Below are 21,755 nucleotides of genomic sequence, written 5' to 3'. Positions count from 1 at the left end.
AAAAGCAATTAATAGGTTGGCCTGTGTGGTTTTTCTAATTTCGTCTTCCTAAGGTCAGACTCTGTTTGACCTTAACCTTTGAACTTCTAGGGAGAGGCTTTACTAGGCCCTTTTTTCAGGTCCAGAGAGGCCAAGCTATTCATAATCATGTACTTAAGGAGTAAAGCTAGAATCTGCTTTGTGGCTCTCAAGTCTGACCATGTTGTGCATATGGGATTGAGAACAGAGATGCTCTCAGCCTCAGATGGCTGGTTTGGGAATCCCTGGGGCCAGGATACACAGTTTCCTCTGTCTTTCTTAGTCAACAACGTTTCCTCCAGAAGGCCAAATCTGTATTGGCTCAGGAACCCCAAGACCTAATTCTTAGCACAAAGAGATCTATTTACTCCAGAGGGACAAAGGGCACAGAATAAGAGACAAGGACAGGTAATAAAGAATGATGGGAGGGATAAATGTAAAAGAGAGAGGGGCAGGAAGTGTTTGTCCTGAAATGGGGGACAAAGAACAGCAGAGATAGAGAGGAGCCAGATGTGGCCCATAGGCCAATGATGGTTTATAAAGGTAAAAGAATAAGCCCCCGGTTAGGATGAGGTGTTTAATTTTAATTGGGCATGTTAATTAGGTGAGCTAAAGAGGGCTTTTAATTGCTGCACTTCAATGACTTGATAGCTGGAACTTGGTAGTCAGCCTCAGGTGGAGGAATTGGCCAAATAAGGGAATGGACCTTGAAAGCTAACTTAAGAATGTAATCTTATACCTTTTAGCAAGGTAGGGGGAATGGGGGAGAAGCCAGATCCATGTTTGCCATGCTAGGGCTGGCTAGAGTCCCTCAAAGACTATGAAGGCCAAGAAGGAAGGTCAAAAAGAGGAACCATGAAGCTAGTACCCGTCCCTCAATACAGTGTTCCTTCCCTGGGTGCCTATACTAAGATTCTCCCCAAAAAAGTTATTCATGGAAGAAAACTGATATGATTTTTTTTTATTTGAAACTGGAGGATAGGAGATGCAATCATGTTATAATCTGCTCCAGTGCATCTCCTTGGTAAGGTGATATATTTCATAATGGAAATCGGGTGAGTAGAAAAAAATGGCTAAAACCTATCTCAAAAGGGAGACCAGAATCCTTGCCTTCCAATAAAAGGAATTTTTTCAGTCTGCTTCTTTGCTGTGTGACTACAGACTTCTTCAAAGTTCCCTTTGCTCAAACCTGATCCACCAAATCTCTGATTTGTATCTGGTTCTCATTGATTTAATTATCAGAAATCACCATCTGCCTTCAAGGCCTCCCATCTTGGCCTACTAGCAAGTTGACTAATTTATATACTGTGTGTGTGTGTGTGTGTGTGTGTGTGTGTGCACATAGATACAATTGTATTAGCTTTTTGTTACTGTGTCAAAATGCCTGAGGAGGAAAGCCTCAAATTAAGAGAGAGTTATTTGGATATATCATTTCAGAGGATCCAGTCTGTGGTCAGCAGGCTCCATTACCGTTGGGTGGTACAGGACATGATGATGGGGAATATGAGAAAAGATGCTGGCCTCAGGGTATCTGGAAAGTAGAAAGAAAGAAAGAAGAAAAGAAATCAGGCATGAACACACCCTTCAAGGATATATCACAGATGACAAACTTCTTACAAACCAGGTCCCACACTCTAAAGTTCCGAACACTGCTCAATAACACATAAAACAATGAATCTACCAAGGAACCAGTCCACAGATGAGAGGCATCATGATCCAATCACTGCTAAAGACGCTGCCCCTAAACACTGATGTTCTAGGAACTCAGCTTTTGGCACAGGAATGAAGGAGGATATTTGAGATTCAAACTACAGATAACACATCTATGCACAGGTATATGTATATGCATTCTTAATTCAGAGCAGAAGAAACTAAAACATTGCATTAGTTATTTTTCTATTGCTGTGATGAAATACCTGGCAAAAGCAACTTAGTAAAGGAAGTGTTCAGTTTGGTTCATGGTTTGAGGTTACAATGCAACCTGACTAGGAAAACACGGCAGTTGAGGTATGAGGCAGCAGGTTACAATGTGTCCACAGCCAGGAAGAAGAGGAAAGAATGCTGGCTGGTCTTTTCTTCTTTTCTTTCTCCTTTGTATTCAGTCCTGGTTCTTAGCTTATACACTTGTGTTGCCCACATTCAAAAAGAGTCCTTCCCTCCTCAGCTAAACCTTCTGAAAGCACACACATGGGTTCACTCAGAGGTGTGACTCTGAGGTGATTCTAAATCCAGTCACGTTGATAAGCAAGATCATCCATCACATGCAGTGACTACCAGAACCACTGGGTAGTGAGAGCCTGTGAAGCTCCACTCATGAACAAGAACAATTCCTATGGTTGATGTCTGTTACCACCATGGGAGAGGTAGCAGTAGAATGTGTATTGAGTATCTGTGTTAACTAATACTGCAAGATCATGATTGAAAATAAAAAAGAGCATTCTAACACATCTGGTAAGGGAGATGAGGAGAAAATGGAGAAAATGCTAGATAATTAGAACACTCTTGTCATCACATAAGACCCTTAGCTGTGTCCTTCCTCAGAATATCTCTGCTTCCCTATAGTATCTGTGACTCTTAATAACTATCAACTTGATAGGATCTAGAATCACCTGAGAAATAAGCCTCTGGGTACAGAAGGATTGTCTGGGTTATGTGAGCCTCTAGTCATGCTCATGAGGAATTATTTTGATTAGGTTAATCAAGTGGGAAGAACTGCCCACTGTGGGTGGCATCATCCTCTAGCTTAGGATTCTAGACTGTATAAAGAAAAGAAACTGAGATAAGGCCAAGCATTAATTCCTTTCTTTCAGATGTAATGAGAACAGCTACTTCACATTTCTCCAGTAGTGACCCCTCCCATGATGGACATCAATGGAACTATGAACTTAAAGAAAACCTTTCTGTTTTAGGTGGCTTTTGTCAGGGTTATTTTCTCAAGGCAACAGGAAAAGTTGACTTAAGATAGCATCAACTTTCTTGCCCTGTTCTGCCTATCCCTGTCCTCTGATCCTTCAGGGCTTTGGGAACATCTACAACTCTGAGAGGAAAGTGACTTTTACTTCTTCCTCTGTTAGCTTGACATTTCTTAGCACACACCTTAATTGCCTACCCGTATCTTAATTATTCCCCAGCATGGTGATTCTCAAACTTGCTGCACATTATAATCATCCGGGGAGCTTTCAGAGTGTCCAATGCCCAGCTCACATCCTAATTAAACAGAAAGGCTAGGGATGAGAGCCAGGACCGGGGATTTTAAAGATGCTTAGATGATTATACTGGGTAGCTAACTTAGGAACCAGTGAGCTAATATCTCCACATGTGGAAGTAGAACAAGAGCCCAGGAACATGGAAATATTTAAAGGGACCCACCAGAGCCCAAGTTTTTGTTTGTAAATCTGTGGAGGGCTCACCCAATTCTGGCAGAGCTGAAGAAAGGTTTCCATGCAAATACATCTAAAGCACCATTAGCACCCATTAAGGTAGCATGTACTTAGAAGGAAGTCACCGGCTTATAAGAGGGGGTAGAGACTTCCAAATTATTATTATTAACATATTTCCAAGAAAAAATATATTAACTATAGAGAGCCTCAAGAATGGCCAGTTTTAAAAATCCTGGCTTATAACCAGGAGTGATGACCCCAGGAGGTAGAAACAGGGAGAAAATCAATTAAAGCTTATCCTTGGCTATATAATGAATTCAAGTCATCATGGGCTACAAGAGACCCTGACTCAAAAAGGAAAAAAAAAAAAACTAAATAAGATCATGGGCTATAAAGGTGTAGGCAAACACAACTGCATCTAATCCAACCATCGATACTAATAACTGAGAAATTTGGACTCAGACAGAGAACACTTATGGCCAACTCATTAAGTTTATAGGAAGATCTGCCTATGAGATCTTTACACTTGTGCTCCCTGCTGACTTCAGAGTCCCTCAGTGTAACTCTACCCTTGCTGTATGACCCGCCATGTCTAAGGTGAGAGTAGCTGCTCCCACACCCCAACTGCACCCCACACCTAAACTGTCACATCCTCTCAGGTCTCCTACTCACATCCTCCCTAAGCCAAAACATCAGTGTGCTTCAATATCTGCCTGCAAAATAGACCTTGGCTCTTTGCCACATTTCAAGCTCAGCTTAAAGATTTCTTCATTTTCTCCCCACTAACACCTAAGTTAGGCTTCTTCCTACGGCATCTCATAATTTACTTTTTTTTTTTTTTTATTTCTTAACATTTAGTACCATTTGAATGATTTTGCTTATGTGTTGTTTTTCGATTTTCCCCTGAATTGTTAATACAAATCCCAGGAGGGGAAGAAGATAAAATACAAGCAGTAGCCATTGTAATGTTGACCCTGGAATCTAGTATAATAGTTTGGTAAAGAATTCTAGAAGGGAGAAAAGAAGAAAGAGGGAAAAGAAGAAAAGAAGGAAAAGGAAATGAGGAAGAAGAGAGGAGAAAAGGTGAGTTGTTTTTTGTTTTTTTTGTTTTTTGTTTTTTAAAGGGAATGGTATCCTGTTGTCTTCCTGAGGCTTCATAACAAGGCTAGATCAAAGGTAGAGCCAGAATTTGTACGTAGGCAGCACTGGTATCCAGGCAACAGTGGTACCTAGGTCTCCTAATGGATATGCTAATCATGGTCACTCATGCTATGACAGCACAGAGCAGAATTAAGGGCATTTTGGCCCCTTCCCCAGGACAATTTGCTGTCCCCATGGAGACAATCTCCTGGCATGACAAAAACTAACTATGTTTTGCTCCAGATACAATGACCAGTTTCAACAGCACTGACCACAGCTCTGGCTGCAGAAAGCTGCAGGTTCAAAATGGACATGGACTTTCTCCTGATTCACTTCTAGCTCTTCCACATCTTGTTCCTTCTGCCTGCAACTCAAGCCACATGTCTGTCAAACGTGGATACAAAGTTTGTTGTATTACCAGGATAACAGCAGAGAATGAAGAAGGCAGTGGGTGGTAAGAAGATGCAAAGACCTCATTGCATGGTCTGTGCCCATCAGAACAATTCACACTACTACTAGGAGCAGACATGAAGCCACTCCCCCTTTGCCCTGCTCTCTGCCTGGCTATGTTATATTAGTTACTTTCATTATTGCTGCAACAAAATACTTGGCAAATGTAGCTTCAGGAAGGAAGCATTTTATTTTGCTCACAAGCTTGAGGGTACAGTCCATCTCAGAGCAGAAGGCATGAGACAGCTGGTGTCATTGTGTCAAGTCAGGAGGCAGAGACATGAGTGGTGCTGTTTAACTTATATTCTCCTTAAAAAAAAAAAAAAAAAGGATTGTGTTTAATTTGTGTATATGCACACTGCCCCTCTCCCCACTAATGTGTACACATGTACAGTGCAGAAGGAGGCCAAAGAGAACATTAGAATCGCTAGAGGTGGTTATGAGCTGCCTGACAAGTGCTGGGAAACAAACTCAATTCCTCTACTTACCCTGGAGCCCATCTCTCCAGCCCTCCATTCCCTTTTAATTCATCCCAAGCCATGGGATGGTGCCACCTACAGTTAGGGTTAGTCTTCCCACCTCAACTAATAAGAATATAGAAGCTCCCTCACAGACATGCCCAGAGCTTTGTCTTCTGGGTAAATCTAGGTCTCGTAGAGTTGCTGATCAGTATTAGTGATCACACTTGCCCAGTGTCTTCTTCAGAGATGGGAGAGCAGGGAGAAGGTAGTCCACCACGCACCCATTCACTACCTTCAGAATGTCAGTCTCTTTCCAGAGTGTAATTCAGTACTTCACTCTTCCCTTAAGAGGTTTAGCAATTCTCATTATATAGACATGAAAACCAAGGCTGGGGGTGGGTCAGATAAACTCTATTCTGCATAGTAAGTCAATAATGAGATAGGATTCAGGTACAGGCTACCTGACCCCAGAGCTCCTGTAGTTCAGACTAAACTATACTTTTCCTGGTGTGGTGGTCTGAATAAGAATATCTCCCATAGACTGAGATATGGGACCACTTGGTCCCCATTGGTGGCACTGTTTGGGTAGATGGTGAAGCCTCACAGGAGGAAGTACATCACTGGGTTGGGCTCTCAGAATTTACAGCCACACCCAACTACCAGGCTGCTCCCTCTGCTTCCCTCTCAGCTTCCTACTCCTGTCCCATGCCTGCCTCTTACTGCCATTTCTCCCCACCATGATAGTCTTCTGGAACAGCAAGCCAAAATCAACTGTTCCTCTTATCAGTTGCTTTTGGCCATGGTGTTTTATCACAGCGGTGAAAAGCAACTAAGACACTTGGGTTAGTGGGAAATATATTTGGATATTTGTCTGTCTGCCCACAGTGCAATCAATACACAATTCTTTTTAATTTTGAGAAAAGATGCATGACAGAACAGGCCCCATTTAAACTCTCTTAGGCTGTGCAGTATCATGGCATTAACACATCCACCATTACTCTCTAACACAAGAAGCTAAGGGTGTATCCAAAAGGATCCCATAGTCTGCATTAAATAACTACTTTCCAGTACCATAAACCCACTGCTGCCCCCCACCCCTGTGATCACCAACCCTCTGTCTTCTCTGCTAGTTTATAAAACTCTCTTAGATCCTTCTAGCATGGAACAGGGAAGTGGATCAGTCAGTAAAGTACCTGCCATTGACTTGGGTTTGATTCCCCAGAACACAAGTTTAAAAAAATTAAAAAAAAAAGGAAAGCCAGGCATGGTGACATATGCTTGTAACTGCTGCATTGGGAGCCAGACACAGGGGGATTCCTATGGATTAATGGCCTTCTAACAACCTAAGGCTACAGTACAGCAAGCTCCAGGCTGGTGAGAGACCCTATCCTAAGGGTGGATAATTCCTGGGGCGTGACCTAAGGTTGATCTCTGATTTACATACACATTAACATACTTACATATGTACACACACACATATACACACACACCTTACTTACTGTACTAGGACAAGAATCTTTCCAGTTACTGCTTCAGAAACTGCAGCTCTCTTTTTGCTCCAAGTTCCAGCTTAGCATTTCTACCTGTCTCCCTAGGGAGCCACCTGCTAACTGCCTAATTGAAGGGCCCAGAGCTGGGGAGCAGGAAGCTCTCTCCCTAGGGGAGCCGCGGCACCTGCGACTGAAGGTGCACTGGAATGTTAATGCCTACCAGAAGCTGTCCAGATCTCTGGTGACAAGTCAGACCTTTCAGGACCAAGGGTGGGTAGTGCCTCAGGGTGCTACACTGGACCCCATGGTGGATCGGGACAGCTGTGAGGTAGAACAGGCTTTGAGGACTGGAGGTTTTAGGACAGGGTAGAAACTGAGCTCTTAAAGTTTTATTTCAGTAGAGAATGGCTCAGAATGGGAAAGAGCAGGTAGAGGGGGCAGGACTGTGTCACTCACAGAGAGAAGGGTAGCAAGATTGGCATCAGAATTCCTTGAGGAAAAAAAAAATGGCAGAAATACCAATGCTGCGCTAATGGGTTTCAGGAAGTTTCCATCTCTGAGAAAGATGAACAGGGATTATCCCTCTTAGAGTACACTTTCTCCTCTTCAGGTTTGCTGTCCTCTCAGAGGCCAGAAGTGACAGGGTGGCAGAGGTTAGAGACAGTGGTTGCTTTTCTCCCTTGGCAGCTTCTGGAGCACCATCAAGGATGCTGAGAGCTTGTCCTCTGTGAGATGAAGGCTTTCGTTAAGTTCCAACTCAACTCCTCTAAGTCTGAAGTGTGTGGTGTCTTCAGCAATATGGTCTTGCCTTGAAGCTCAAAAGGCAGTCAAGCGCCCCAGCAGTAGCCTGTATTGTTTTGAAGGTCTTTTGGATTTAACCAAAACTGGAAGAGAGGATTCTCATGCCTAAACACTGGGAGGGGAAGGGGTGTTGTTGGTCTGTGTCTCTTGTGGGAAGCATTATCATCCCAAGTAATGCAACTTCATTTAAACTATACAAACACAACACACACACACACACAATTTTATATAAATGTGCAGTTTTATGCACACACACATATATAATTGTTTATACACACATACATATGTATAGGTTTTTCCTACGGATTTTTCAAATATTCTTCAGTGTTAATTATCCTCCTTCCTCCCACTGTTTTACTGCTCCTCCCCCACCCCCCCAGTTAAAGTTCTCCTGTTTTTTTTTCCCTTTCCCTTCATAGCTAGCTCCTCTCTCCTACTCCCCACATAGAATGTCCTGCCCTGGTCCCTTTTTATCTTCCCAGTTTCTGCAGTTCCTACAGTTTATATTCTCACACACATGTTATGTATTCACATCAAAAGATTCAGAGCTAGGACCCACACATAAAAGGGAAATGCGGTGTTTGTTTTTCTGAATCTAGATTCCTTCACGCAGTAAAATATTTTCTACCTCTATCCACTTACCCACAGATTTCATGATTTTATTTTCTTTGCAGCAGAATAGGATTCCACTGTACATATGAACCATATGCTCATCATCCATTCATCAGCTGAAGGATATTTAGGTTGCTTCTGTTTCCTAGCCATTGTGAGTAGAGCAGCAAGGAACATGGGTGAGCAAGAGTCTGTAGAGGAGCGTGTCAAGTTTCTGGAGCATATGCCAAGAAGTAGCCTGGCTTGATCATATAGCAATCAATAGTCCTAACCAGCTATGAAGTCTGCAAGCCACAGCATTGGCCAGCCCAGCAAGGTCTACCCAATGGTACAACGTCACTTATGTCTTGGGAATAACTAACAGTCATCTGATTGGACTTAAGGTCCACTTAAGAAGAAAAAATTCATGCCTGGTACTGGAAACCTAGTTACCTACCTGTGGCTGGTGATGTCTTAGACCACAGAGGAGAGCTACTGCCACATTTTTCAAACCAGTGTAATTTCCAACCACAGTCTAAATACTTAACCTCATACATGCAGATAAATGTTGCTCTCACCTCTCATCAAAGCAGTTTCCTTTTGCAACAGGTGAAACCAACATAGAAACCAAACTGGTCAAAATGAAGAAAACAACAGATCACAGGGTACCTAGCCCCAATAGATGCATCTACAGCACAACTCCTACACCTATGACTCAGGGAACACTGTGGAGCACTGCTCAGGGAATAGAAAAAGTATCTGAGACAGAAGACCAGGACCAGAACATAGACTGAGTGATAGTGCCTTCTATATAGAACGGGAAAGGGGCACCCCTGAAATTTCAACAACAGGTTGCCAAAACAAGACCTTCACTATGGCAACTCCAGTTGATATGCCAGTGTAGATAAAAAAATATATATATATAAGACCACACCCCTAGATGAAGAGCTATCAGTAGCTCTAGAGAGGGGGACAAGGCCTTAGTGGGTTTTCTAATTTCAAGTGCTAAGCCCTAAATACATATGCATAGGAGCAACACTAAATGAACTCAACATATGTATGTATGTATATATGTGTGTGTATGTATATATTATAAATATATCAATAATGAAGAAGATGAGATAATCTTGAAAGGGAGTCAAGGGGACTCAGGAGAAGGTAGAGAGGGAGAGGATGGGTAGAAATGATATAAATATGGTGCTCATGTATGAAATTCTTTTTTACAAATTAATAAAATTAGAGTAGAGGTGAAAGGAAGATGATGTGGGATTAAGAACATAAAATCAGGGAATCCCGTGGAACTAGAGGTAGAGAGGAAAGGCTCTGGTCTCTACTCCCAAGTCCACACTGCCTGTGAGGAGTGAGGGCAAATTGATGCTTCTACAAGGGATGGTTGCTGCTGCCTGCCTGAACTATAGCCTCACCCTGCCCATGGGATGGGCACAAACAGGAGGCAAAGGGTAAAGTACAGCTCACGATGGTCAAGAGTGAGTCAGCCAGCCTGAAGCACTAAACACACAGGCTCTCAGAGGGTTTCTACTCAGACCTCCCAAGCTTTCATTTCAAACTGGAACACTGAGGAGCAAAGACATTCAGGATTTCACAGCTGTCACAGAGTGAGTTTGTGGCAGATTCGGACAGAGCATCTTTCTCAGGCACTCAGCTACCTTCTCGGGCGCTCAGGCTGGTATTCTTTTTTTTTTTTTTAAGGGGATAGGCTAGTGCCTTGAAACAATTTTCAAGTGTGAGAATTTTAAAAATTAAGATTAAAACGCTTCTGAGATCAAGCAAATCAATGGAAAAATGAGATTTGATTTGAACAAAATTGATTTTTACGTTATCTTTTCCCACATACACTTACTGTATAAATCAAGAGAAACCCGTGGTGATAGTACTGTGTCTAATGTTCCCATAATTCCAAGGTAGCTACTGTGACAAGCAATTGTGAAGTGAATTCATTAATTTTATCCTTGAATGGAAGCAATAGGAGGCGTAGTATTTGTTGAGCAGGGGCCCTAATTAACAGATCTGGTACCTGAAGCTTTAGGGAAGCTTATCAGAAGGATTAAGGTCATAGCCCTGGCAGATAGAGAGCTCATAACAAGGGGGAGGGCACCCTGGTTCCAACCCAACTACACCCCGAATTCTGATCCACTAACCTCAAGTCCCTGCACTTTCCTGAAAAGGAAATGTTAGGACTACAGATGTGATCTCCTCACCTTGGTTCATTTCCTCTCCTCTCTTTCTTCATAGCTGCATGCCAGACAAGTCGCCATTTCCTCAAAATTCTTCCTTTATATCACCTGCCCTTTCTGCATAAATTTTAACAGGGAACATTTTATATCACTGTCACTAAGGGAAAAATAGCCTTCCTTCCATTAGCCAAATGCCACAGTAAACACATGTGTACTTAGTTCAGTGATCAACAGGAGTGGGGTGTGCTGGAAAGATGGCTTAACGGTTTAAGAGCTTGTACTGACTGGCCTTGTAGAGGGGCTGACCTGAGTCTGGTTCCCAGCACCATCACTAGCGGACTCACAATCACCTCTAACTCTAACTCGATGGGGATCCGATTCCTCTGGCTTTCTGGGGCTTTCGCATTCACATCAGATCCCGTGTTTGGAGGGTTAGCATGTCACTGACTGAGTTGCCTCCCAGCCTCTTCCCCTCTTGTTCTCAGGGATTCGAGCAGCTGTTGTAGCAAGGAAGGTTGTGGAATCAAGAGAAAGCCTGTACGAAGCTCGAAGCTCAAGAGCCAGCCCAGTACTCAGTTAGCAATCATGGGATTCTGGCATCCGATTTGTAATGATCTCTACAAGCAAAGAGGGTATAGCCGTAGGAGGGAAGGGACTTGCCTGGTCTGCCCCGGCTAAGGCTAGGCTAGTTATTATCTGAGTCTGGATCAAAGCTCATGCCTGCATATACTGATTATACAACATCCCCATGCAAATGAGTATTTTTTGAAAGGCAGAAACCACAAACCTGAACTGTTGGTGACAAAAAGCTTTCCATTCATTGGAGGAGTCTTGTGACCTGAATTCCTGGGACCTCATTCATCACTTCTTCCTCCCTAAAACCCTTCCTACAGTGCTAGAACCTTATAGCCCCCTGTGCGTGCAGAGATGTGAGATGGAGTACGCATGGGTACTGGCAGTACAGTCCTGGCACTGGGGCTGCTGGATTCCCTAAAAACAGGAGAGGGAGGACTGATGAGATGGCTCAGTGGGTAAGAGCACTGACTGCTCTTTCGAAGGTCCTGAGTTCGGATCCCAGCAACCACATGGTGGCTCACAATCACCCGTAATAAGATCTGACACCCTCTTCTGAAGACAGCTACAGTGAATTATGCCAGAGCGAGCGGATCCGGCAGAGATCCTGAGTTCAATTCCCAGCAGCTACACACGATAGCTCACGGCCATCTGTATAGCTACAGTATACTCATACACATAAAATAAATAAAATAAATCCTAAAAAAAAAAAAAAAAACAGGAGAGGGAAAGGCTAGGGAGGTAACTTAGTAATGTGCTTACTGTACACACACAAGGACCTGAGTTCCAGCCCTAAGACACACATTTTAAAAGCAAACTGTGCTGGTATGAACATGCACTCCTATCCCTGGAGAGGTGGAGACAGGCAGATTCCTGCGGCTCCCTGGCTTCTCTAGTGAGCACCAATGAGAGAAGCTGTCTCAGAAGCACAAGCTGGATGACACCTGAGGAATAAGACCTGAAGGTGACCCCCACTTCCACATATATGCCATACATGCGCACACACAAACACACAAGTGCACTGTATGAAAAGGCACGCAAAATAGAGCAGAGGAGAGCATCACCAGGGGTCTTCATCTGGAACAAGCTTGGATTGGCTTCTTCAGGGCACCTGAAAGGCAAGCTGCCTCTCAGCTGTGAGTCATAGGGGCTGTAGCCTGATCCTGCTTGCAGCCTCTTCCTTTTCCTCTCTCTGTCGACTTCCTGATTCCTCACACGGTAGAACCAGCTACCTCATGCTTCCAGCACTGCCCCAGCCACAAGCTATTCCTGAGACCACACCTTCTGCACCATGATGGTCCTCAAACCACAGGCACGGTGATATAAAGCCTTCTTTCATTAAGTTGGGTTCATTTCTCCACAGTGACTGGAAATAAAGAACACATCATTTGACTGTCTTCCAATGAGCCCACCCAACCTCAGGCTGCCCTGGGAATGGCTACATGGTGAAGTTTTTGCTAGGCCAGAGCCCTGACACCCTGGAGCAAGAACACAAGTCCTAGCAGGCTGCATTCCAGTCCCTACAGCTTCCCTCTGACCTGGCTTTCTAGTGTGTATGCATGCCCCTTCCTCTGAAACATAGCTCAAACATCCTCAACTACACTCTCCTTTCTCCACACTGCCCCACATCCCAGCTTCCTTCAGGTCTGACAGAGACCTCCCTGGCCATTTCTAGCCCAGACACAAAGCAAAAGGACTCCAGGGAGACACAGCGAGTGAGCGAGAGCCAGAGCCACTGTCTATATCCAAGTCACTGGGGGAAGCATTTCAAACAGTGGGCTGGAGAGGGAGGAAAGATGCTCCGGCTGCAAGGGAGACAGAAAACAAAACAAAACACAAAACCCAGAAAATCTCAAGCTGGAAGAATAGCTGCAGTCTTCACTCTCACTCACCATGGGAACGTTTGCCAAGTCGAGGGAACCTTACAGACAGTCCTGTACTGCCCAGCATCTGTGTTCTAACAGGTCATGGTTCATTACTGTGACCATCTTCATTTGCTTGGCCAATCTTTATTCAGGCTTCAGAACTCTCTCCTCAGCTCACATAGTTGTAAGATCCAAAGTTAGCAAAGAGTCTTCTCAAGTTGATTTAGCAGGAACCTCCCTTCCACCAATATCTGATCAGGTTCCTTCCTCTCTCTCTCCTCCTTGCAAAGCTGGTAGCCTGGCCCATCTCTAGCTTAGCAGAAACCTCCCTACCCTTAAGGTTTTGCCTTAGTCACTTTCCATCCAAACCCACTCTGCTCCATGGCTATAAATTTCTGTTTACCCAGCATGGGGCCCCACCTTGTCTATCCAATTCAAAACCCACCTTCTGTGCCTGCCATGAAAACAATGAATAGACTTTTCTCCACCATGCTTGTTTAATAAGCATTATGGAAAAACTATCTCCTTTGGAAGCTATAAAAACCCAGGGATTTTCCAAGGAGGTGAACCAAATAGATTTCTTCCCAGCATCTGGGCTGCCTGGATCTTCTTAAAGCAAGGTGAGGGAAGGGGGCATGCTGGGAGAGGAGAGTGACCTCGATGATAGATGAGAAGAGCTACCTTTTGAAGCTAGGGATTAGCACAGCTCAAAACTGCAAGATGTTTGACTTCAAAGGAAAGATAGAAAACAAGTTCCAGGAAAGGTGTTGGGGGAATTTTGATCTGGGCACCTGAGTTGCTGTACTTCATGCTGGCCTCCTTGTGACTGAGATCAAAGCCTTGTTTTGGGTTCCCCATCTGTGGAGTGAGGGGTCCTGGCACCACAGCAAACCCTTCCAGATTTGCAGTTCTCTGCTGAGCTGCAATTTACATCCTGGACCTGTGTCCTTGCTCCTCTAGAGAGAATGTGCCAAGCCAGCCAGCCAGCCAGCAATATGCCACGGGAGCTGGTGCAGCATGATTTACAGCCAGGCTGCCTCGATCCAGTCGGAACGTTCGGAATGAGTTCACCATCCACGATCTTAGTGTCATCATTATTGGCCTCATGGGAGACATTTATTTCTTCCCTGCCCTTCAAATCTCAGCACAAGGTGAAAAGCTCTCTGACTCTCACCACTTTCCCTTTGTCATGCAAGATCTGCATCTCAGATCCCAGGGACACATGCATAACAAGGGCTGAGTTCAGATGGAGCAGATATGCCCAGTCCTAGACACAGTACCAGTGCAACCTGGCTCGTTCCCTCCATAAGTCTACTGTGAGCCTGCTGTGCACTCATCCTGCTTCTCTAGTTTCACCTTGGGCTCCCTCTGCCTGGAAAACCTTCCAGTTCCAGTTAATATCTAGTTTCTTCTCTGCTTCACACTTTTTCTATTGACAGCTTCTTCCCTGAGACTTCCTTAATGAGCTCTTCGAACCAATTGTCCCTCTCTGTTCTCTGCCCCCAGGATGAGACACCTGCACTTTGTGCCAATCTCTCCTGGTCTTGATTTTAAAACGGTGATGTGTGCATTCCCCTTTCATGTGAGCACAGTGAGCATCATTGTCTTGACCTCCATCACCCTCATGTTCGTTCCTGGCCCCCAACCCTGAGTTTTCTCAACTGCAGAAAGGCGAGTGCACAGAATCTAAATGACATATTCATAAGGCAACGGAATGAGTTCCGATAGCTCCAAAGCTAATACTTTGGAGACATTTTGTTTGCTATGTGTCAGCAGTCGGTCCGGTTCAATCCCACTTCTAGGCTGGCATTCTTAATGTTTGTATAGTAATTGGTGACTTGACCCCGAGTTACAATATACTCTATCCTCAGATGCTTAATTTCACACACAATAAAAAGAGTGGGAGCCTCAGAGAAGAGCATCCTGTCAGAGCAGTGTAGGCTTGTTGGCATAGAATGGCAGCCAGAGACAAAGGTCAGGTGGAAAATGAGGACTACTCAGGCATTGTGGTTTCTTCTCTATAGTAAGCACCTTCATTCAAGTTCGAGGTGGGAAGGAAAAGCCTGGGGTCTTCATGATCACAAGAAGAAAATCAAGGTCCTAATTGATCCAAAATACTTATAAAAAAAAAACACAAAGAATTTTTTCTCTTACATAATTGGGATATACATCATTTCCCAATTATGAATAATGAAGCTAAGACAGGCAATCTATCTTAAATGACAGAGACTTTTAAGGTCCCAGCTAGTTGTATTTAAAACTATCTCTAGAACTAGAATAAATTAATTGTGGAAGAAATAAGCTTTCATGAGCACCAGAAGACACACACACACACACACACACACACACACACTCTCATGACAGGGATGCTGATTCAGCAGACCAAATTTGGAAGCATACGACCCAAGGGCTATGCAGTAGTTTGATTTCAGCTCCATACTGGTCTCTGCAGTGCTGGGAACAGAACCAGAGGCCTTGTGTGTATGCCCTGGCACCACTGAGCCACATTCTAGCTCCTGGGTGGTTTGATTTCAATGGACCCATAGGAGTAAAATACAGGTATGATGACAAAGACTCAATTGTCAGTGCTAATGGAGGTGCCCCCTACCCCCCCCCACACACACACACCTCCATTGACATTGACAAGGTGGCAGGCCTTCACTGATTTCACGCTTGACAATAAGCAACTTTGTGTGCTCATAACTTCATCCAAATTCTCTGTTAACCCTCAATTAAGCCTAAGGAGTAAGCATTGCTTCGTGGCCTCCATTTAGCAAATGAGGAAAAGAAGACTGAAAACTCTTGCCAGATTACACAGCCACACAGGAAGCAGCAAGGTGGGACTTTATCTTTGTAGGACACATCCTCCCTAACAACACTCTTCTGGGGGGTCAACAGTACAGAGGCAACATCAGACTGTATGTTCAATTGGGTCCCACCATGCAGCAAAGAGAGAGAATGTTCTAGAAGCTACCTTGAATACAGGCTGAGCTAACCGACCACCCGTGCACAATGCACACAGGCCTAGTACTCATACCACACTACTGTGGTAGAAAATGTGAGGGTTGACGTGAACTCTGTTCTACCTTGCCTGGGGAAGTAGATACATAGCGCCTGACCCGGCATGAAAGGCAAAGCCATGTGGACAGGCTCTGTACTCGGTTCTGGGTACTCTTACCATCTCAGCTGTGTCTAGTCCTCAGGCCGTCCCTCTTCCATCTACACACCTCCCAGTAAACAGCAGATAAAGTATCCATGATAAAAATTCAAGCAAGACGAAAATTCAAAATTTGCCAAGGTTCTTCTTTCAAACAAGAGGTTTTAAGCCACAGGGCAAAGAAAGAGAGGCAATGTCTCCACAAGGAACATGACAAAGACCTAGGAAATCTTTTATTTCTCCTCTAAGGGCCCGGGAAATGAAAGAAAAAAATATGGCCCCCCAAATGGCTTGTCTGACATTACATGCAGCATAGCTTGTTTCCTAACCAGGAGAGGTACACAGCCATTCACTGACAGAATGCTACTCTGAACATCACCATAACACCCTGGAAATAAATAAGCAGACCCCACGCTCCTCTTTAGGCCTTTAAAGTGAGGGCTGCCATCTGAAGAAACGCCATAAGTTGTGAGAAATGCTCCCTACATCAGAATCATGCCCATACTTAACTTTTCTAGGTGTCAATAAATTTTTATTAAAAGATAAAAACTATCTTTACAAAAAAGCCACTCTGCTGGTTTTGCAATTAAGTGCCAGGAAGCCCTGATTTCCCGAGTGGGTTCAAACCATGAATCTGCCAGAGGGGCCTTTTAGTTTGACACTGGGCTCCTTCGGGAAACACCAGAAAAAGCATCTTGAAGGTTCTACTGCCTCTTGCCATGTGACCTCTGGGACATCCTCACCCCCCAGAGCTCACCTTACCCCTGCAGGGGAACATTAGTGGAAAGGGAAATGGACCTGAGCAAATGGAATCCCTTGAAGCAAAGCCTAGAGCTGTGTTCTAAACAGTGGACGAGGTACAGTGGAGACTGGCTGGAAACCAATATAGTTAAACATAAGCTATTTCTAGCTTGCCTTTATGGTATTAACCCCACACTGACTCCACAAAGCAACAGGGAGCAAATCCAGCTTGCTCAGGCTTTTTGCAAACTCTCTCTCTCTCTCTCTCTCTCTCTCTCTCTCTCTCTCTCCATATAAACATATGTGTGTGTGTATATATATATATATATATATATATATATATATATATATATATTCCTAAGCAGGATAAAACCTTCATTTCTTTGTGCTTGATTTTTACAGATAGTAACAAAGTGGACTACACTTGTGAAAACATACACTTGTGAAAAATAAGAGTAAAACAAGTTTGCTGGAAGGTCTATCATAGTTTTTCAGTAAACTACTTTCCAAGTGCCCCATGATTGCCCTGTCTCCGAGTTGTTAACTAAGAGATCCATTTATTGTATTTAAAACGATTTTATTAAATTGATCATATATATATACATAAAATATATGGAGATCAAAGGACACTGCAATGAAGTAAGTTCTGTCCTACCACCAGGTGGATGGGGGTATTAAACTCTGGTCATCAGGCTTGGGAGCAAGCACCTATATACACTGAGCTACCTTGCTGGCCATGGAGAAATGGGCTATTTGCTTTTAACTCAGCAGTTTTCCAACTTACATCACAGAAATCATTCATTATCTCTGCTAATTGGAAATTTTACTTTACAGCCACTTTGCATTTGTTTTGCATATAATGTTACTGTTTATTACCCTGGCATCAGACTAATCAACATAAACACTGATGTGCAGGCTCTGCATTGGGGCAAAGGCAAGCTTCAACAGGGTGTGCTGCACATGGTGAATATCGGCACATGGTGAATTATTTTTTACAAAGACCATTTCACTCCCCTAAGCAACTTTGAAAGAGTGTGGCTGGGGCCACTCCTTTCCTCACCCCTTTTTACCCCTTTAGCTTTTGAGGCTTGTTTCCATGAAAATCTTAGTTAGAATTACAAGCTAACTTCATTGTCATATCCAACACTCTGTGGCCCACTTCTCCACCCTGGTTTCTTTTCAGCACCCATGTACCGTGTGTTCTGGTCACTCATTTGTTCATTCCATCTCCTTCCCTGTCTCCATAATAAGAGAGCCTGCCTGAAGACAGAACTGCCTGCCCCTTCTGTCCATTGCTTAGCACCAGTGCCACGTCCTGTGCTGGGCTGGAACTTTGAGCTTTGGCGGTCTCAAAACATGCAGAATGAGTGAGTAAATGATCAGGCAATGCATGGCAGTGCATAACAGCATCTCAGAGGTCAGACAGAATGTGGCTGACAGGACTGGGAGGTAGGTGCTCTGCCTCTTAGGGAAGACAAACAGGCCCTATCATGGTTTGGCTAGGGGCTGCCTAGAGCACTCTGAAAAGCATAGGATTATGGGAACTAGGAATAAACTAGATTAGTAATATCTGCCCTGGAGCATCAAAAGTGTTTCCAGGAACAACAGATGTTTGATTTAGGATAAATCTTTATTTATTTATGGCTTTCAGATGGAGAGCTCACTGTGTAGGCCAGGCTGGACTTTAACTTGAGCCAATCCCCCTGTATCAGTTTCTCAAGTGGTGGGATTATAAGCATGAGCTACTATGCTCAGTTTAAGTACTTAGTATCATAAATCTTGTTCCTATCATACAAGGAAGAGTAAATGAGTCTTTATAAAACATATCTTAACACTGGGGGGGGGGAATAGACAGGAGGATCAGGAGTTATCAGCCTCAGTTACATAGTGGGTTTAAAGCTAGCCTGGGCTACATGGGACCCTGTCTCCAAAACAAAACAATAACAACAATATTAATAAAAACAAAAGACCCCCAAACCCCACAGCTTTAGCATTTGTAGACAGAGGCAAACAGGGGATTTGAGTAAATTAAAAAGAAGAGGTAAGAAAAGAAGCATTTATGTAGCACTGCAGAGCACCCACACTCTTCCTATTATGGCACCAGTGAAGTGACTCCACACAGTCGCCATTTCTGGACAAGCTCAGACCATCGGTCATCCTAAGGCCAGCCCTCAAATCCTGGCTGAGCACTCTGCAACCTGGCAATCCTCCATCTGACTTTTGAGATCACTTTAGAGGCTCCTTTTCTGGGACTCCCTTACACCCAGACAGCTTCAGAAAACTGCTTCTGACCATACTTGCCACCAGACAAGTACCAAAAACAGCACTTTCAGTTGACACATACCAATTTAAACTCCCAAAATCCATTTTCTAGTAAACTCCAACAAAGCTTTTCCTAAACAAAACAGTCACAATTTAAGGTAATGAAAATTATAGAGCCCAGCAAGGAGCTTCCCGGGTGCTTGGTGCCTCCATCACTTTGTGACACGTAAGTCAAATCTGCCTTATGAACTCCTGTAGAGTAATCACTCTGCTGTTGCCACGCTGGATCTCACCTGGGGCTGGAGAGATCTAACAGTCAAATCGTGGCTGTCTCAGCCTCCTGCCCACTTCCTTGAAGCCCTCCCCTAGCAAGGTTGGAGGAGAGATCTTCATTAGAGCCATCATTCCAGAGGCTGCAGAGCTCTGTGCAAATGACAGAGATTGCTCAGCAAACAGGAGGGTCATCAGGCAGTCTAGATAAATAGACACACGCCAAGGTTTCCATGACCCAGAAAGCCCTAAGAAAATATGGTTTTACATAGCGGAGAGGGAAAAAAAATTATATACTCCATCTAAAATAGCTGATGAGTATTTTTCTCCTCCACTTGGGCAAAGTAATAGTTTGAGGATGATCAGGGAATTGGACTCTTTATAATTCCCTAAGGAGTCATTTGTGGGAGAGGCATGAGCCAGGGAGAAAAATGGGCTGGATGGCAGGCTCTACCGCAGTGGGATCAGGCCAGGCAAGGAGGAAGCACAGCCAGAGCTATTTTCAGTAGTGTTCTGCATCTGGTGATGAAGTCAGTCTCTGACACACAGGGCTGTGTGCTTTTTGAGCATGGGGCCCCTGCCCTAAATGACCCATTCCTTCCTGCTGGCCAGCCTTCCACTCCACAGTGTGTGATAATTCTTTAGTAAGATCATGCATCTCACCCTTATGCCCCTACCTTTAGACGGTAATGCCACATCTCTAGGCTCTCCTTGTACCCCCTACATCTTGCCACTAACACAACTTTCTGGCCTAGTTCTCAGCTTCCCAACACAGCTGTGGAATAACACAGTTTTCTGCTTCCTTCACACACCCTTCCCTGCTCTGCATTCCACACTTTGGTGTCCCGTCAGCAGCAATTTTAACTATTAGATAATAAATAAAGCTGTGTCCCCAGCATTGACTGAAACTGTTGCATATGAGGATTTCTCTTTAGACCGTCTTCATGAATGATGGTGCTCATGGAGTGTACCTAAGATCCTTGGCAACCAACATCAAGAGTTTAGTTTGACTAAGTCAAGGCCAAGTGAAGATGACACATTGTAACTACAACCCAAATGATTGCTCAGTCTTAGACATGGAGTTCCTGAAAAATACCAGAGCAAGAAGTCATCACAAGGCAGGATGATGGATGGTTCTTTCTTGCTTCTTCATGTGTATGAGGGATCTCAAAAAAGGAAAACACAGAACTCTCTACCACCCAACTCATCAAATTCTGTGGTTGTCTTCTCAGCCTTAGGCAACCCTCCCATCCCTGGAAGGGATGAATCCACTCTCAAGGTAGTAGAGAAGAGTTGAGTTCTATGAACTCCAGTTTGACAGTTGGAATCCTTTTCCCTTTATTGCTTTCTATACACACTAACAATTTTTGATTCAATTATTTGATTTTCTGATGTTGGAGGTTTCTAGATCTAATAATTTCCTATGCCTACAGACAACAGTTTACAAGTGGTCTCTCCTCTTCTGTAGGCTATCTCTTCTCTGATAATTGTTTTCTTTGCTGAGTCAAAGCTTTTTGGTCTGATGTATCTAAGCTCTTTTTATAGCTGATATTAAACTATTCATGAGTAGAACCCTCAGGAGCTAAACACCTCCCATTAAACCCATTTCCCAACAGTTTGCATAAGAATTTAGTTCCCAATGCATGCTTTTTTGGAGACTAAAAATCCAATAGTGCACTCTTTTGTAATTGTAATTCTACCATTAACATGTAGTCATTAAAATGACAAGACCTAGAGAACATTTCACCAAACATTTAACCTATTTAATAACTTCATCAAGGAAGTCTGAGGTTCAGAGAGATATTGCCGAACTCATAGTGATATTTAGTTTTAATCATCAGCTCAACACAACTTAGAATCACCTGCAACTAACCTCAGTGAGGGACTGGGTTGGCCTGCAGGTATATAAGGAGACTGTCTTAATTGATTTGGAAAAATCCAAATTCAGCCCACTGTGGACAGCACCATTCCCAAGGCTAGAAGTCCTGGACTAGACTGTAGGTATAAAGAATAAAGAAATGGAGCTGAGTACAAGCACACAAATGAAAAATGAGCATGTATACATGTGTTCTCTACCTCTCTCTCTTTCTCTCTCTCTCTCTCTCTCTCTCTCTCTCTCTAATATTCGTGAATTCAATGTATCGAAGCATTTCAAAGTAACTTCTACAGAATATTAACAGGTATTGGTGAAAAAGGTTGGCGAACCAAGTGTTCCTTCGAGACACTGATTAAACCAAACGTTTTTACTACAAGACTCCTCAGAACATTTGATAAGCTTAGCAATCTTTTTCCTGAATCAGAGGGGGAGAAAGAGAGAAAGAGAGGGAGAGAGGGAGAGAGAGAGGGAGAGGGAGAGGGAGA

General features: G+C 43.7%; 1 long non-coding RNA gene across 1 annotated transcript in view; it reads right to left on the bottom strand.

Annotated features, from left to right (window-relative positions):
* Positions 1-966: 966 nt before the first annotated feature.
* Positions 967-21,755, bottom strand: part of LOC116077394 — a 65,821-nt gene continuing 45,032 nt past the window's right edge. Inside the window, exon 2 of the long non-coding RNA XR_004113231.1 lies at positions 967-1,549. This is a non-coding gene — a long non-coding RNA (uncharacterized LOC116077394). The remainder of the gene's footprint in view (positions 1,550-21,755) is intronic.

This window comes from Mastomys coucha, unplaced genomic scaffold, assembly GCF_008632895.1.
Source record: "Mastomys coucha isolate ucsf_1 unplaced genomic scaffold, UCSF_Mcou_1 pScaffold5, whole genome shotgun sequence".
In the NCBI taxonomy this organism is placed as follows: domain Eukaryota; kingdom Metazoa; phylum Chordata; class Mammalia; order Rodentia; family Muridae; genus Mastomys; species Mastomys coucha.
Note: the sequence above shows the minus strand (reverse complement) of the source record. Positions and strands in the feature narration are given on the sequence as shown.